We start from the raw sequence: 19,669 nt of genomic DNA on the forward strand, positions 1-19,669 counted from the left end.
AAGGGTGTGACAACTTTGAGCATTAAACACTTAATTTCCTGCATTCTGGAGATATTTTCTGCACCAATTAATGGCGGAAAGTCTTTATTTATATGAAGGAAAACAAAATTAAGGTGGCAGGTGACAATTCAAAATATAAAAATATAATGCAGTAATCAGCTCTTGGACAATGCATTTCTTTCTTCTATATTTCAGTTTCATTGCATGTTTTCTTATTGTGCATTGTTTCATTTGTTATTTAACATTTCTCAAAGTAAGTTGTTTTTCAGAACATTTTTAACAAAAGCTTTCAAAAAGTGATGGAGACAGGTGCGTTTGAGATGACAGCAGCTGACTTTCGCTGACTTGATGTTCTAACGTGAGCTGCAGGTGACTGCAGGGGCGTGGTATAAAAACGACGACATCAAGTTGGACACATTCTACCTGCAACAGCTTGCTGCAAGCTGAAATCAGTGACTGACTGGTCTTGCGGCATTTGCAAAAAGGCAATAGAGTGGTTCCGCAGCCTGCAGCCGCCTTGCTCCCGCGAGGTTTAAATGTCATGTGACATGGTGATGTTTTGCAGCGCCGGCAAAAGTCGGACACAATTTCTAACCAGCATGCCTTCTTTTAAGTCCAGCATGCATCACGTTAATGGCCCTTTCAGATAGGAAGTGATTTCCGCTGCATTGGCCGCGGGTTCAACTATTTTGAACTTTGACCGCGGTGTGCGCGCGAGGTCGCTGAGCAGTGTGCTGTGCTGCGCTTGCGCTTTGCTCGACACAGCAACAAACCGCCTTGCCGCGGTGCAAGTCATGGAAAATAATGGGTTTCACAGCACAGCAGTGCAGTCGTCGCAGTCTGTCTGAAAGGCCCATAAGTCAGCGCTGCGCAGCGCTGTATGAAGTCATACTGATTCTGAGATTCCCCAGCATCCTCAGTGTAAATGACACCTGTCTGTCAAATGTTATGTCCTGCCCCATTACGCTGTGATTGGTCAGTTCACAAAAAGTGACACTGAAGAGCTACATTCAGCACACTGCTGCTTGAAAGGCACTCGAACCTCTCTTTTCCCTCATCTTTCTCCGCCGACAGAGTTTCGCAGGCAGGCGAGAAGGGGAACAGTTGAGCGCCACATAGCATCCAGAGAACCTGATATGGAGAGGGCAGAGGAGAGTACCGGCAGCTTGGGAGAAGTCCCGGTACGCAAGAAAATGTCCTGTTACACCAAAGAGTAAAATGTCGAGGTACTGCGTACTGGTGCATGCTGGCCCACTTCAAGCAATGGGTTGTCCATCCTGAACAAAGTCCTCCGGCCCCTATTTAACTCTCCTGGCTGGCTCGCCAAATAATGAAAGGGACAAAGTCCGGGCTAGGCCAGCTAAAAACCCTCTCTTCAGCACTTTAAGAAACACGCCAAAATAATCAATAACTTGCAGTCCAAATACTTCTCTGGAGACCGTCAAAAATTGGTTCACAAACATCATCTTTTATAATCCTCAATCTCCTCCTACTTAGGCGGTGTCTTTGTTCAATTCCCGCCTTTTTTCCAAAATATGTTATCACATAATCTTCTACCTCCATGTTGTCCACAAAAAGATCAAACTTCTATTTTGTATTTTAGAACTATAAATGCATATATTTGACACCATTAAAACTTGTAAATATATGCATTATATTAAAACTTAAATAAGATTATATTTTTAAAAAGGTTAACATGTTTTTCTAGTCTAGTCTAAGTGGCTCTTTAAAACTACTTATTTTTGGACTTCTAGGGGTTTTCCAAAGTAGCCCCACAAAATGATCATTGCGGCTGTGGCTCAGGAGGTAGAGTGGGTTGGCCGTTAATCGGAAGGTCGGCGGTTCAATCCCTGGCTCCCCCTAGTTGCGTGTCGAAGTGTCCTTGGGCAAGAACCCCGAATTGCCCCTGGCGGCTATTCCGCCAGTGTATGAATGAGTGTGAATGCTAGTTTCCGTTTGAGCACTTAGGCGCAATGTGTGTGACTGGTGAATGCAGATGTAGTGTAAAAGCGCTTTGAGTGGTCGAAAAGACTAGAAAGGCGCTATACAAGTACGGAGCATTTACATTTACATTTACGATCCTGTCCTGAGTTCTCTGTGAGCTGTTAGTTTATAGTTTGCTTGCTACCGTGTCCGTCCTCTATCTGATGTTATTGTATATCTGGTTACTATCTGTTAGCTGGTGTTTAGTGGTGTTTTGGTATATTCCTGATTTCAGTTCTGTTCCTGTCTCATGAATTAGTTTGTGTACCATCATGCTTGGGTTCTGTCTGTTTGCCAGGTGTCAATTTATGTTCTCTGCTAGTTTCATTAATCTGATTTTGATCATTCTGCTTTAGTCTCTGTGTAGCCTTGTTTATTATTTTATTCATCCGCATCTTTAAGTTTACTTAGTATCTGTTTTGACTCTTATCTTAGTTCCTTGTTCTGTGTCTTAGTCCCCAGTCCTGTGCCTTATTCATGCCTTAGTGTTTACTTCTGGTCTGTAAACTTATGTGCTGTTGTCTGCTCTGAGTTCTGTTTAATCTTAGCTTCAGTCTGTGTTACTTGTTGGTGCTAGTTTATTTGCGATCTGTCTGTTTGTGTCTGAGTTAGTTTGTTTATTATTCTGATCAGTTGCATCTTATCTTGATATGTACGGTGTTTAGTGTTAAGTGACCTGTGTTACGTCTGTTACCCCAGTAATCCCTCTGTATGCCTGTCTCTCGGTTTTCCCCTGCTGTCTCTCTGCCTTGTTAGTCCTGATCACGGCTCCCGCCCTGCTCGTTAGTCGCTGGTGTTAAATGTTTGCTGTGTGTCTTCAGTCCTTGTCCGGTCATTGTAGCGTGTGTACGCTCTGTCTCGTGTTGTAGTGTTTTGCCTGCCTTGCTCGTCATGTCACCCTGTTTCCCTGTTTCTGTGGATTTTGGATTTCTGTTGGATTACCTGGTTTTATTTGGACTTGTTTTTCAGCCACTCTGCCAGTAAGTATGCTCGCCTTTTGTTTGCCTGAATTAAATCCTTTTGAACTGCACCTGCTTTGCTCCAGTGTCCTGCATTTGGGTCCACCAACCTTTGCAACTACACAATCCTGACAGATCATTATTTTTTGCTGGTGGCTTTTCTTGGCAGAGGATAGCCATCATCTCTCAGAAGGGCTCCTTGAAGCTACTATTCTTGGCACAAAATGCTCATTATGTCTCATTGGTGGTTACACTTCCTTTTTTTTTCCAGTGGCATATGTCTGTCAGTTAACTACACATGCTATTAACCTAACATCACCTCCTCCACACACCTGGACTCTTGGGCTATGTTCAGACTGCAGGCCAAAGTGACCCAAATCTGATTTTTTTTGCCCATATGTAACAATGTGAACAGGCCAAGTCACATGGAATCTGATCTTTTCCAGTTTGGATTTGGGCCACTTTCATATGTGGTCCAAATCCAATATGGATCTGATTTTAAAAAAAATTATTTTATTTCTTTTTTTATGCGACCTGAGTCTGGACACAGGTTGGAATTGATGCGACTTTGACGGCACTCTAGAGCAGCTGTTGTCACAGTACTGCTGTAGACGGAGCTGCGGTGAACGAAAAAGCTCCACAAAAGCCATAATTAATCAGAATCAGCTTTATTGCCAGGTATGTGTACTAGGAATTTGACTCTGGGTTGTACAATGCTCACAATGTGCTTCCTTATACAATAATACAGTAACACAATAATACAGTAATAAAATCAAACACAGGCTACAGTATAGAGAACACATATGTATGAGCCATATTCATTCTGTATTATTTTATGTAATTTTTGTCTTGTGCCACTAGGGGGCTGGATGTGCTTTGTAGTTCAGCTGATCTCGAGTCGGGGGGTAGGTTATTTAACATAGAGGAAACCCAGACACAGGTGTTGATGATTTGGGAAGCAAACAGTTTTTGACTGTGCTAGCGTCTAGCCTGGAGGTGAGCAAGGCACCACGGTGTTTGGTTACATGTATTACGAGTTAAGATATTGCCACTGTATGATATATGGAGGAAAATAAACTTGCTAGATAATAGTAACATAACCGAAATCCCCGTTTGATATTTGTGAGGCTGTACGGGCACACGTCTAAATTTAATCCGCTGTATTAGCAACCAGTTACTAGACTTCGTTTAGGACTTAGTCAGTACAACATATCTACACACTATGGACAAAACAGACAGATTAAGACAACAGTGCAATGAGCAGAGTGCAAAGGATACAGGAGTAAATAAGTATTATGTGTGGTGCTGTGTACATGATGTAGGTGGATTTGGTATACAGTATATACAATATATGACAATATGAACAGTAAGAACAACTCTGAAATAGAGAATCACGAGTAAATGATAAGTGGTAGCCAGTAAACAGTGGCTGATTAGAGACACAGTTACTGGGTTATTGCACAGGAATTGTTCCTGACACTGTGAGTCAGCCAGCTGTCCATTACAGAAATTGCTTGTGGGAAGAAACTGTTCCTTAGCCTGTTGGTTTTGGCGTACAGTGCTCTGTAGCGCCTATCAGAGGGGAGAAGTTGGAACAGGTTGTGTCCAGGGTGAGATGGATCTGCAGTGATGTGTCCTACCCGTTTCCTGACTCTGGAAATGTCCTAAATGGAGGGCAGGTTGGCACCGATGATCTTTTCTGCAGTCCTGACTGTCCGTTGTAGTCGTCTCCTGTCCTTTTTGGTGGCAGATTCAAACCAGACAGTGACAGATGTGCAGAGGACAGACTGGATGATGGCTGTGTAGGTGCAGGTTGAGCTTCCTGAGCTGGCGCAGGAAGTACATCCTCTGCTGGGCCTTCTTGATGATGGTGTCAGTGTTGGGCTCCCACTTTAGGTCCTGGGATATAGTGGATCCCAGAAACCTGAAGGATTCCACAGCAGACACAGGGCTGTTGAGCATGGTGATGGGGGGCAGAGTGGGGAGCTCCTCCTGAAGTCCACGATCATCTCCACAGTTTTGAGCATGTTAAGTTCTAGGTTGTTCTGGCCGCACCAGAGAGCCATATGATCAACCTCCCGTCTGTAGGCCGACTCATGGCCCCGCTGAGGCTCCAGGGCGTCCGGATTTCAACTACATCGACGACTGGCTCATCCTAGCCCAGTCTCGAGAGTTGGCGGTTCAGCATCGAGATGTCGTTTTGGCTCATCTGCGGCGTTTAGGGCTGAGGCTCAACGCAAAGAAGAGTGTGCTGGCGCCCACCCAACGGACTACGTTCCTAGGGGTAGTATGGGATTCGACAACGATGCGGGCACAATTGTCTCCGGCACGTGTCGACACCATATTGGCTGCCGTGAAAGGGGTGAAGTTAGGCCACGCCATCACTATAAAACACTTTCAACGAGTGTTGGGTCTCCTGACGGCTGCGTCCAGCGTAATACCATCTGGACTACTGCACATGAGACCCCTGCAGTGGTGTCTAAGGACCAAGGGTTTTTCCCCGAAGGGAAATCCTCTCCGTCTGATTTGTGTTACGCGCAAGTGTCTTCGTTCCCTATCAGTTTGGAAGGAAACTTGGTTCCTGTCCCAGGGGCCCGTGCTGGGAGGGTCTTGTCGCCGGCTGGTCATTTCGACAGACGCCTCCCTCACGGGCTGGGGCGCGGTCATGGACGGCCGCTTTGCAAGGGGATCCTGGCAGGTGCATCAATCCGAGTGGCATATCAACTGTCTCGAGATGTTGGCGGTGTTCCAGGCTCTAAGGAGTTTCCTGCCCGATCTCCAAGGCCACCACGTCCCGGTTCGTTCCGACAACACAGCGGTGGTGGCCTATCTGAATCACCAGGGCGGTCTGCGCTCGCGCCCTCTGTACAGACTGGCGCGTCAGATCCTCCTGTGGTCCCAGCAGAGGTTACTATCGCTCAGGGCGATGTATCTCCCGGGGACGCAGAATCAGGGAGCAGACCTGCTGTCGAGGCAGGGGCTGAGGCCCGGGGAATGGAGACTTCACCCCGAAGTGGTGGAGCTCTTGTGCGAAGAGTTCGGCCCCATAGACGTGGATCTGTTTGTGTCTCAAGAGACTACGCACTGCCCGCTATGGTTTTCTCTCGTTCCTCCAGCCCTGTTGGGTCTGGACGCCATGGTACATTTGTGGCCGAGGCTACGTCTGTACGCTTTTCCCCCAGTTGCTCTGCTCCCAGGGGTTCTGGAGCGGGTCCGCCAGGACAATGTTGGCCTACTGCTCGTAGCCCCGTTCTGGCCAACCCGGGTGTGGTTCTCGGACATCATGATTGCTCCTGGACGGCCCGCCGTGGTGGGTCCCTCTGAGGAGAGACCTGCTGTCCCAGGCGCAGGGCCAGGTTCTTCACCCTTGCCCCGCCATATGGCGACTGTGGGTCTGGCCCCTGAGGGGGCACAGTACCTAGAGGCGGGTCTAACAGCCGGAGCAGTCGAGACCCTCCTCAGATCCAGGGCCCCTCCCACACGGATCCTCCGTGGTGCCCGGAGGATGAGACCTGCGACTCGGTCCAAGGTTCCCACTTGGGATCTGGCGGTGGTTCTTGGGGCGTTGGCTGAGGCCCCCTTCGAACCCCTGGAGTCAGCTGAGGCTAAGCACTTGACCCTCAAGATGGCCTTTCTCCTTGCTATCACCTCTCTGAGGAGGGTGGGGGATCTCCAAGCAAGTTTGCCCCGGGGAATATTAGGGCTATCCTGCACCCTCGTCCAGGATACATCCCTAAAGTGCCTTGTTGTGCAGCAGGGTCCACAGTGCTGCAGGCATTCATCCTCCACCTCATGTGACGGCGGAGGACGGGAGACTTCATCTGCTCTGCTCTGTCAGAGCACGGAGTATTTACACTCTGAGGTCCTCCCGTTGGAGGAAGGCTGACCAGCTGCTAGTGTGTTTTGGGTCCCCCAGGGCTGGGCTCCCTGCATCCAAACATACTATTAGCAACTGGATTGTTCAGACTATTTCCCTGGCCTATCAGGTGCGCGGTTTGCCTTCACCTGTGGCTGTGAGGGCTCATTCTACCAGAGGCATGGCGGCCTCTCGAGCCCTCCTTTCCGGGGCCTCTTTGCAGTTTGTTTAGCGGCTGGCTGGGCCACTCCGCACACATTCATTCGGTTTTACAGTCTTGACCTTCCTTCAGCACCTGGCAATCATGCGCTCTCCTCTTAGTAGTGCCACTTTATTGCACACTGGGGCAGGCGGGGTTTTCGGCACGGTTTAGTGGGTATCTCGTTCCCATAGAGTCATAACCGACGCAGTTTGAGTTCCCTCAAAGGGGAACGTCTCGGGTTACGTATGTAACCCTGGTTCCGCGAGAAGGGGAACGAGACACTGCGTCGGCCCGCCGCACCTCTCTCCCCGCCTGAAGCGCCTGCTTCATAGTTTAAGCTAATGATGAGTGTGTACAGGTGTGCTTTATACTCCTCCGGTTATTCCGTCACACCTTACAGTTCTAGCAACAAGCCAATAGGATTGGAGTGATTTCATTCACGTTCAGACCTGCTACGCCTAGAGGCGTTCCCATAGTGTCGTAACCGACGCAGTGTCTCGTTCCCCTTCTCGGGGAACCAGGGTTACATACGTAACCTGAGACCTTTCTTTAACAGTCAGGCCACCAGGTCTTAAACAGGCAACAACCTTTGCTGCTGTCTCCTATTCATTAAAAATAATCTATTAACTTCTACTAAACTAATTTGAAAGTTAGTTATATTAGTTATACAGTAAATTATTTCATGCTGCATGTTGCACATTTAGCTGTTGAAGCTTGGTAAAAAATGAATACAAAATAATTATTATTATAGAGAGGTGGCGAAGGCGCAGTGGATTAGACATTTGTCTTTGATTCCCACTGCAACACATCCACCAAATAAGTTATTGCCATGGGTCCTGCTTTACCATCCATATGCTATAATAGAGCTGCCGCCAGTTTTATCGGGGTGTGGGGGGGGTCTCAGTATATTTTGCTTTTTTGCCCTTTGCCAATCACATGCCTGAGTAACCTGATAAGTAGAGAGAGTAATCTGGTTACAGTGTAATCTTCTTACTAGGGAGTAATCTGATTACTGTGTTTCACACAGTTATACCTGACAACTAGACAGTAATCTGATTACTTTGTTTAACACAGTGAAACCTGATAACTAGAAAGTAATCTGATTATTGCGTTTGACACAGTGTAACCTGAAAACTAGAGAGTAATATGATTACTGCTTTTCACACATTGTAACCTTCCAACTAGAAAGTAATCTGATTACTACGTTAACAGTGTAACCTGATAACTAGAAAGTAATCTGATAACTGTGTTTCACAAAGTTAACTAGGGAGTAATCTGATTACATAGTTAAACCTGATAACTAGAGAGTAATCTGATTACTGCGGTTCACACAGTTAAACCTGATATCTAGAAAGTAATCTGATTACTGCTTTTCACACAACCTGCCTAGACAGTAATCTGCATTTAATAGAGTGTAACCTGATAACTAGGGAGTAATATGATTACTGCTTTTCACACAGTGTAACCATCCAACTAGACAGTAATCTGTTTACGTCGTTTAATAGAGTGTAACCTGATAACTAGGGAGTAATCTGATTACTGCGATTAACACAGTGTAACCTGATAACTAGGGAGTAATCAGATTACTCCATTTAACACAGTGGAACCTGAACTAGTAACTAGTAAAGTTATCTGATTACTGCATTTAACAAACTGTAACCTGTTTGCTAGATTACTGTCTGGACGGTTACACTGTGTGAAAAGCAGTAATCAGATTACTCCCTAGTTATCTTGTTGACGGAGAAGATTGTTTTCGTTATAAAACTGTTTTAAAAACGTAGCAGTGTGGATGTAGACTCACATTACCCCACTCCTCTCTCTACTCCTCTCATGTCGCCCGGTATCCACCCGTTAAATGTTTCCCCGTAAATCTCCTGAATTTTCAACCTTTATGAAATCAAATAAAAACCTTGTAGCATGTAAGATATGTAGACTGTGCTTCTTGCACAAGGATTAAAAATGAAAACAATCCACTGAAATGATATAAGGCCTATAGCCTACTAATGGCAAACCATATGAAATTATAATGAATATAGTAGCCAATGTAATATTAACAATTGACTGTATAATATGGAATTTACATTGTAGCCTATTTTTATTTATTTAAATTTCCCTTATTTCCAAATCTCAATGAAGGCAGTTTTCACTCCTCTCTGTGGCCCTTCTCCCTCTCTCTCCCTCCTAAAACCCACAGAACCTGCCTGAGCTTTCCAGAACAAAAAGCAGCTACTTCAGAGTTTATCATCGACTCATGATGCCTATGCTCCTTTATCTCCTAAATATTTTGGCTACAGCCTTTTTTGTTGCAGTTTTTATGGTTGTAGTAAATTTATAAAGATACTGTTTGTTCTGTTTTTGTAGTTTATTCCACAGTAAAGCTATATTTGTTAAGCTATAAGATGTTCACAGTAACCAGGCAAAGGCTGCTATGGTTTAAGTCTCTAACACAGATTGAGCAGAATTTGTTGAACATATTTCCTGGCAATAGGCTAAAATAAACAGTTGTCATTTCATGATACTTTATCATCTGTTAACTTTAACACTTAATACATTGTTTTTAGGACCAATTAAATAAATATACAGTATACTGTATAATGCTACATGATAAATAAAAGGCTCCAAATAGACCCAGTGATCGTGGATCGGTATCGGCCGATACTGCTGCCCAAAAAATCCTGATCGGAGCACCTCTACTTTCTAGCTATCAGGTTTAACTGTGTGAACCGCAGTAATCACATTACTCTCTAGTTGGCAGGTTACACTGTGTTACTGTGGTTACTGTGGTTACTGTGTTAAACGCAGTAATCAGATTACTTTCTAGTTAACTTCGTGAAACACAGTAATCAAATTACTCCCTAGTTATCAGGTTACACTCTATTAAATGCAGATTACTGTCTAGGCAGGTTGTGTGAAAAGCAGTAATCAGATTACTTTCTAGATATCAGGTTTAACTGTGTGAACCGCAGTAATCAGATTACTCTCTAGTTATCAGGTTTAACTATGTAATCAGATTACTCCCTAGTTAACTTTGTGAAACACAGTTATCAGATTACCTTCTAGTTATCAGGTTACACTGTTAACGTAGTAATCAGATTACTTTCTAGTTGGAAGTTTACAATGTGTGAAAAGCAGTAATCATATTCATACTTTTAATCATACTCTCTAGTTTTCAGATTACACTGCGTTAATCGTAGTAATCAGATTACTCTAGTTAACTTTGTGAAATACAGTAATTAGATTACTTTCTAGTTATGTTACACTGTGTTAAACGCAGTAAGCAGATTACTTTCTAGTTAACCTTGTGAAACCCAGTATTCAGATTACCCTGTAGTTATCACATTTAACAGTGTAATCAGATTACTCTATAGTTAACTTTGTAAAATGCAGTAATCAGATTACTCCCTAGTTATCAGGATACACTGTTTGAAACACACTTAAACCTGAAAACTTGAGAGTAATCTGATTACTGCGGTTCACAGTTAAACCTGATATCTAGAAGGTAATCTGATTACTGCTTTTCACACAACCTGCCTAAACAGTCATCTGAGTACTGCGGTTCACAAACTTAAACCTGATAACTAGAGATTAATCTGATTACTGTGTTTAACATAGTGTAACCTGATAACTAGAAAGTAATCTGATTACAGCATTTCACAAACTTAAACCTGATAACTAGAGAGTAATCTGAGGACTGCAGTTCACACAGTTAAACCTGATAACAAGAGAGTAATCTGATTACTGCGTTTCACACACCTAAAACTGATAACTAGAGAGTAATCTGATTGCTGCGTTTCACAGTGTAACCTGATAAGTAGCGTGTAATCTGATAAGTAATTTTCACACACTTGAACCTGAAAACTAGAGAGTAATCTGATTACTGCATTTAAAACAGTTAAACCTGATAACTAGAAAGTAATGTGTTTATTGCGTTTAACATAAGCTGCGTTTCGACCAAAGGAACTATACCACAGAACTAGGAACCTTTGGAGGAACTCACTGTTTTTCCAACAGAGGGACCAGGGTCTAAATGTAGTTCTGGGGCCTTCATTTTACCCCCCAAATAGTCACTGCTTGGAGGGTAGTATTTTCCGGTACCGGTACTTTGGGGGGGTGGGGATTGCCTTGCAGTGAAATTCTGAATGGGCGAGTAGAAGCTACTGGCTTTAACTGGAGAATGTCGGCTGTTTTTCTAGGACTGCTCCTCTCTTGTCCACCTTTGTTTGCAAACCACTAAATCACAATCAACAGTCAAATAGCCACACAATTCTCGCCGATGTCCGCCTGAGATCGGATGTTGCCATTAAATATATTGGAAATAGCAGCCAGCGTGCAGCAGTGTGTTTATGCTAAATACTGGGTCCTAAGTTGTTGTTTTAAGTTTTCATCAGTCAGGAGGTTTTTACACAGAGCCGAAGTCAGTCTCCTCCTCTCCAAAACAAGTGGAACAGCTGATTACAGCAGGTAATTAAGCTCGTTAAACATCCTGTTCCTCTGATGCTCAGGCAACACAGACGTGAGTCCTACAGCTGATCTGCAGCTCTTGTCAGCTGGAAATGTTTTAATAACCTTCCAAACTGTCACGATTTTATTTTAGTGTTGCTTTCTCTGTGCTGGAGTTATTTTAAGAACTTTATGGCTTTATCCAGTTTGTTTGGCTACTATTAAATGTGTAACGAACTATATGCGTCTCTTCATTATAGCTCCCACACAAAAAAGCTGCTTTAATGGTCAAGCAAAGCCTATAGTTTTTCATTATATTCCAGTCAAATCTGATGTTCATTTATAAATGTTGCTCATGGATAGTGGTTACAAATAATGATGCCTGTGCATCGCTTTGTATGGCTACAGCCTACATCAGCTGGTTAATTTGACTAATCTTCGCAGATGATTAGACCACAGTGGAAACGCACACAACAGTGGGCTGAAGGAACCTTTTAGTTCCTTGAAAAGAGATCTGGGGACTTAAAAGTCCCCGGTATCTTTGTTCGAAAAGCAGCCACAGTGTAACCTGATAACTAGGGAGAAAAATTTGGCCGGCAAAGACAAGTATGTCACAGACGACGATTATCGCACAGAGAAAAAGTTGGCCAGTAAGACAAGTATGCCACAAACAATGATTATCGTATTGAAGTGAAAATACAAAATGCAGAAAGAGGGCATAAGAAATGTGAACGAATGAAGGTCATGGACAATATTGTCGAAGTGTTTAGAGAACAAACTAACACAGGACCTGAATATGTTTGTGCAGTTTGTCATCGCCTTCTTCTTAGACATCAAGTATTGTACTGCAAGAAAGAGAACAACTAAAAATTCAATAGTTGCTTACCTTGCTATGGCCTGCATAACTAATACTTATCTTCATCAGTGCAGTGAGACGTGCTGAGAATTGTAATCTCAGGGACCTAAGGGTGTACTTTGGATATGCTATACCTGCCACAGAAAAATTGGTATTGGCAAACTCCCTGCTCAAAGTGTTGCAAACCGTTTACACCTGAAACACATTCCACCACAACTGAACATCTTGAACACATTAGAACAGCATTTAATTGCAAGACATATTCCATTCATGAAGTTACTTGCTTTGCCAAAAGATGGACAAAATGGAGCGCATGGACCAATTGATTGTGTTCCATTAAATTTTGCAGAAAATTCCAATGTACTTCCAAGAACAGATGATCATCTGCTACTTGTGAAACTGAAGAGAAAATGGACTTACAAAGGTCATTATGAATATCAGTATGTGAATACTAACAGAATTCATAATTCTTTTTTGTGCTGGTAGTCTTCTCCATCCCTGTCTTGATAGGTAACAGAAAAAGCATGGTGAATGTGTTAAGAAACAGGAAACCCTCAGTAGATCCTGCAAATTTAGTATTAATTCCTCGTCAGCCGCAGCCTGTTGAAAAAAGTGGGCCAGATAATGTTTTTAACACACTAAAGTTAGCTTTGTTAAACGTTTGGTCTTTGGCAGGAAATTTTTTTTTTTATCAATGATTTTATAATAACTCACAATCTTAATTTCATGTTTTTAACTGAAACGTGGTTGGACCAAGATAACAGTGCAGCTGTCCTTATCGAGTCTACCCCTCCCAACTTCAGTTTTATGAGTGAAGCTTGAGTGCATAAGAGAGGAGGTGGAGTTGCCATTTTGTTTAATGACTCCCACCAATGCAAAAAGATGTCTTATGGGAATTTTGCTTCTTTTGAATATGTGGCTCTTCAGCTGAATTCCTCTTCTCGAGCTATTTTTCTAAATATCTACAGGCCCCCTAAATACTATGCAAACTTTTTTGATGACTTTGGTGAACTGCTGTCTATAATCTGTATTGACTTTGACTGTGTAGTTATTGTTGGTGATTTTAACATCCATGTTGACAACCCCCCAGGACAGAGGGACTAAAGAACTGTGTTGTGTTCTTGATAATTATGGACTGACCGAACATGTGACGGAGCCCACACACAATAAGGGGCACACTTTGGACTTGGTCATCTCCAAGGGTCTGGACATTTCCAAATTGTCAACATGTCTCTCCTCTCAGGTTTTTTCCCACAGGCCCTGAAAACTGCAGTCATTAAGCCACTCTTAAAAAAGAGTAATCTAGACAGTTCACTAATGAGCAATTATATGCCCATATCAAATCTCCCATTTTTAAGTAAAATCATTGAAAAAACTGTTTTTCAACAGCTTAATGCTTTCTTGGCACTAAATAACTGTTTTGATGTCTTCCAGTCAGGTTTTCAACCACACCACAGCACTGAGACAGCTCATGTTAAGGTCTTCAATGACATCCATTTAAACACTGACAGTGGCAGAATTTCAGTCTTAGCACTGAGATCTAATAATAATTGGATCTCAGTGCTGCATTCGACACGGTCGACCACAACATATAACTAGACAGACTTGAAAACTGGGTTGGACCTTCTGGCACAGTACTAAAATGGTTTGAATCCTACTTAAAGGACAGGGACTACTTTGTGTCTATAGGTAATTACACATCTGAGCTGACAAAAATGACATGTGGAGTTCCCCAAGGCTCCATTCTGGGACCTCTTTTGTTTAACATTTTCATGCTTCCACTGGCTCAGATTATGAAAAACAACAAAATATGTTACCATAATTATGCAGATGACACACAGATTTACATAACCATATCACCAGGGGACAATGATCCCATTCAGGTGCTGAGTAACTGTATAGAGCAGGTCAACTATTGGATGTGCCAGAATTTTCTTCAGTTAAACAAGGATAAAACTGAAGTTATTGTTTTTGGAGCCAGGGAGGAACGATTGAAAGTCAGTGCTCAACTTCAATCTGTAACGTTAAGAACCACAAATCAAGCCAGAAATCTTGGTGTAGTCATGGACTCAGACCTGAATTTGAGGAGTGATATTAAGACAATTACAAAGTCAGCCTACTATCACCTGAAGAATATATCAAGGATTAAAGTACTTACTGTATGTCTCAGCAGGACCCGGAAAAGCTTATCCATGCATTTATCTTCAGTCGACTCGACTACTGTAACAGTGTCCTTATAGGGCTCCCGAAGAAATCCATCAGACAGCTGCAGCGGATTCAGAACGCTGCTGCTCGAGTCCTCACTAAGACCAAAAAGGTGGATCACATCACTCCAGTTCTGAGGTCTTTACATTGGCTTCCTGTATGTCAAAGAATTGATTTCAAAATCCTGCTGTACACTAAAAGCACTAAATGGTTTAGGGCCAAAATACATTTCCGATCTTCTGCTTCGTTACGAACCATCCAGACCTCAGGTCGTCTGGGGCAGGTCTGCTTTCTTTCCCCAGAGTCAAATCTAAACAAGGAGAAGCAGCGTTCAGTTATTATGCTCTGTATATCTGGAACAAATTCCCAGATAACTGCAGGTCTGCTGAAACTGTCAGTTCTTATAAATTAAGACTGAAGACTTTTCTTTTTACCATTGCTTTTAAATAAATATTTAAGATTGATAAATTACACTGCACTGTAACTTTTACTGTCCTGTTCTCTTTTTCTTTGTTTTTAGCTTTTTATCATTGCTTTTAATTAAATATTTCCATTTTACTCTTTTAACCCTGATTGAAACACTGTAACTTTTATTATATTTTATGTTGCTATACAAATAAACTTGCCTTGCCTTGCCTTGCCTTGCCTTGCCTTTACAAGATCATAACATATTTTATGAGGACATTTCAATTGACCATGACTGGTGTAATCCATTGAGCAGAACTGAAGAGCTAGGAAGATGTACGACTGGGAATATCTCTGATAATAACGAGTTTCCTGAGGCAACAGATGGCAATGTTGACAAGGCAATAACAGAAGACAACATTGGTCATCAATGTTGTCTTCTGTCATACTGTGAACCAATGTGTGACTTTGTGAAATGCCACCTGCCTGTGATAAAGAGATGCGTGACACTGTTTCCAGTGTGCAGCAGCATAGTCAAAGACATTCAAAGACATGCAAAAATTTTCCCCGTCCACCTAGTGGCCGAACTTTCATTAAACAAAGTAAGCTTTCCAAATAACAAGCAACAGTTAATGTTGGACCAAATGACATAGCACAAGAATGTGGAGAAAAGGGTGCTATTAACCAAAACAATGTAAACAAGCAAAATGCCCAAAGCATGAAAAAGGAGAATGCTGAAAATATCCAGGAAAGTGATGGAAAGTCTTGATGGATACATTTCAGACATTTGATTCTGTTGACTCCTTGTTTCATGCAATAGGTATTAGTTAAGAGTTGTTTGAAGAATCCTACAAAAGAATTTCAAATAAAACAAGTGTTGTATTGAAGAGGAGACCTTGTGATGTTGGTAAATCAGTACAACCGAGATCTCTTGCGATGCTGGAATGCCAACATGGACATACAATTTGTTGTTGATGCCTATGTATTGTTTACCTCGTTTCTTACATTTCTAAATCTGAACGTGAATTGGGCTTGTTGCTTCAGCGTGCACAAAAAGAGGCTTCTAAAGAGAACCTAGATGCAAAATGAGCTTTAAATCAACTTGGATCTGTCTACCTCTTCAATTGAGAAGTATCTGCTCAAAAAAGAATATACCAGTTTACAAACATGAGATTAAAGGAAAGAACAAGATGTGTGCAGTTCATTCCAGCTGGACATCATGTTGTTCGCATGAGTCTGCCCTTGAATGTCCTTCAGAAGAAAGGCGCATGTTGTGACACTGGAAAAATATGGATGAGCAGTATTACAGAAAAATACAAAGGTAGGCCTAAAACGGATGAGTTTTTTGATAAGTGCTTGGCAAAGTTTGCATCTGAATATCGCATTGTATCAAAATCTGAGCAATCAAATGCTATAAAGCTGGATTATGATTTCAGATACGTGAAGAAAAGGACAAGCACCCATGTTGCTGTTGTACGATACGTAAGATTTTCACCTTCTAAAAATCCAGAGAAGTATTACCACAGCTTTTACAGCTGTTTTTAACACATAATTTGGACAGTGAATTGAAACCATTCATTTTCCACTCATTTGAGGATTTCTATAACACTGGCATTTTAAAACTGTTGGATAATGAGGTGGTTGCTGTTAAAGTTATGGTTGACACTAACAGGAGTTTGTTTGATCTGGAAGCTGATAATTTGCAGATTGCCAAAGAATACCTTGAACAGAATGTTCCTATGGAAGATGCCTGGGCTGAGATCTTTCCTGAAACGGAACTGAAGCGTCTTGAGTGTGCTGCAGAAAAAGAAGAAGATGCTGAGGTATGTGATAAGATCATACCAGATTTGCTCTCCCTCATAGAAGCTACACATTTGAGCCCATTTCAAATATGATGCCAAAAGAAGATGCTCTCATTTTGTTACGATCACTGAATGACAAACAGTCTCAGGTTTTACACAAGATTTGCCGTTGGTGTTTACATAGTAAATGGAAAAAACCCTGCACCATTTGTTGTCTTTGTCACTGGAGGAGCTGGTACTGGTAATCCAGATGATTTGCATGTGTTACTTACTGCCCCAACTGGTGTTGTTGTTTTTAATATTAATGCTGAAACAATTCACAACAGCTTAGCAATTGGTACAGATGTTTCTCTACTGTATCAGCCACTTGGGGAGGACAAAGTCAACAATTTAAGAGCAAAGCTGGGAAAGCTGCAGTTGCTGATAACTGATGAGATTTCAATGGATGACCACAAACTGCTTACTTACATCCATGGCATGGTACGCCAAAGAGTAAAATGCCAAAGTGCCACTTCAAGCACTGCATTTACTCAAATAGATTACTTAAGTATGGTGGCACTTATTTGAATTAGTATTTATTTGACCAGTAGAGTTACTAGTAGCTAGTCAAAGTCAAAGTCATTTTATTTGTCATAGGCACCGAATAACATTGCATCTTCCAGAACAGAGAAAATCTTGTGACATGGCATGTGTGTAGTATGTATTAAAAGTATACAAATATATATAAAAATATGTATACACATTAAAATAAAGAAAATAAAAAAAGTAAACAATAAAAAGAGCAGCAATCCTATAGAGTGTACAGATGTGGAGTATGGTTAGTGTGAGAAGAAAATAAATATATTATAAACATAAGTTTGATAGGGCCTATGAAAGGGTATATTTAAAAACATGTCCGTCGTGTGATCGGATATCAGTGTTCCCAGTTGAGAAACTGGCCTGGAGGGGAGAAGTTTTCGTGAGTTTTGTGACCTAATGCTCCAGTTACATCTAACTGACGGCAGCATTGTGAATAGACCATAGCTTGGCTGGCTGTGTCTTTTATGATGTTCCATGCTTTCCTTGGGCATCGTGTGTGGTAGATGCCTTGCACGGAAGGAAGATGGCAGCTGATGAGGCAGTAATGTAACTTTAGAGGATGCTCTCAATGGTGCATCTGTAGAAGTTCTTTTAGCAGACATTCGAAATGTCTTGAGTCTCCTCAGGAAGTATAGACGCCTTGGGGCAGATTCTACCACCGAGTCTGCTTGATGAACACACCGAGGAACTCGCTCCACTGCAGAAGCAATGTGTATGGGGACATACACATTGCCACCCCAACACACACACACACACACACACACACACCACCTTCAGCTTCCTTAAGTCCACGATCATCTTCTTGCTGATGTTAGTTTAAGTCAGAATAAGAATTTACATAAAAACATCAATATGATTTGTCACATAATACCTACAGTATAATAAATAGTTCCATGTTGTTACATCTGGACCAACAGTATAATGCTGCTTACATGTTACTACATCTAAAATAATACAAAAATATAATACCTAATGATTCTTTAAGGGACAATTCTTCATAACAAACCGCTAACTAACTGCTCTTTTACCGCTAATATTTCTGTACAGACCTAGCTAACGTACCTAAAAGTTACTTTTCACAAGTAGACATAGGTTAGACAGAAATGCAAAACACTTGAGGCAGCACTTCTGTGGGACAGTTAACATGATCCAAATTCCTCATAAACTCTCACAAGATTTTTAAGTGTTGTTTCTTCATTGTGAGTGTTGTGCACATTGGTGAAGTTTGCCTTCAGGGTTTTCTGCCTGAAAGCCTTTCACAAACGCAGGACGCTCACCTAGGAGGCCATTGTTTGTGTCCTGAAACCAAAAATTAACGTTGACTTATCATTTTACTATGATCTTTCCTAAACCTAACCAACTAGTTTTGTTGCCTACACCTTGTTACATTATCCCTATTACATTCTCCCCCCCTGCTGGTCATGATGTACAATTATAGATGATGGTGACTCGTGTGTGTCTGTTTTTTCCGTCAGGTGTTTCAGGTCTGGGTGATGAGGGGAGAAACACATAAGCGAGGGCTGGGCGCTTGGATCTCTCTCTTGTCCACCTTCATGCCATGGCAGCAGCAGACCACAGAGACTGCTGCTGATTTGTATTTCTTTTGATTGTTCTTTTTTTTTTCTGATGGGACTGGTAGTTTAGTTTTCGTGGATTTATTTTATTTGTTTGTTTGTTTAGTTAGGGATTGGTTTAGGGTAGAGGGGAAGCCTCCAGATCCTATGACCCTTTGTGGGCTGGTCTGGAGGGCTTCCCTTTCTTTTGTTCATTTTGGCTAGCCCATCAGATTTGCTATTTCGTTTGAATAAAATTTTTAACTAATTTCATGTTTATTTTAATAATCTTGTGTTTTTGGCACAACTCCTGGACTCTTAATTATGTTCGACCACCACTTGCAATGAGCTTTGGTGGAGGTCTACCTATAACACACCTATAAAAAAAAAGAATTAAAATAATAAGTTAACTAACACATACATAGATCTACACTTTAGAAATGTCTAAATAAAATGTCAAATCAAATTTATAAAGAAAAATTATATGGGCAGTGGCAGAATTTGGCTGTCTGTGAGGCAGTTTAAGTCCAGCATGCATCACATTAAGTCAGCGCTGCACAGCGCCGCATGAAATCAAACGCACCTATTCTGAGGCCCCGTCCACACTACTGCGTTTTAATAATAATAATAATAATAATAAATTTTATTTATAATGCACTTTACATTTCAGGGAAATCTCAAAGTTTTAGTTTAGAAACGGGGACCTTTTGCTACATTTGCACCTCCCTTCCAGACTAAAACGGCAAAAACGGAGACCTAAAACGGAGAAGTTTGGAAACGCTGCCGACTCCGTTTTGCGTTTTGAATCTCCGGAGGGCGTTTTAGTGAA

General features: G+C 41.9%; 1 long non-coding RNA gene across 1 annotated transcript; it reads left to right on the forward strand.

The window, feature by feature from the left end:
• Positions 1-2,897: 2,897 nt before the first annotated feature.
• Positions 2,898-19,147, forward strand: LOC119898544. Its single transcript, XR_005443586.1, has 3 exons — positions 2,898-2,963; positions 16,599-16,729; positions 18,763-19,147. It is a non-coding gene; the product is annotated as an uncharacterized LOC119898544 (long non-coding RNA).
• The last annotated feature ends 522 nt before the right edge of the window (positions 19,148-19,669 follow it).

Source organism: Micropterus salmoides, unplaced genomic scaffold (assembly GCF_014851395.1).
Source record: "Micropterus salmoides isolate LMB-PRFRI ecotype aquatic unplaced genomic scaffold, ASM1485139v1 Ms_hic_scaffold_12, whole genome shotgun sequence".
Taxonomy (NCBI): Eukaryota; Metazoa; Chordata; class Actinopteri; order Centrarchiformes; family Centrarchidae; genus Micropterus; species Micropterus salmoides.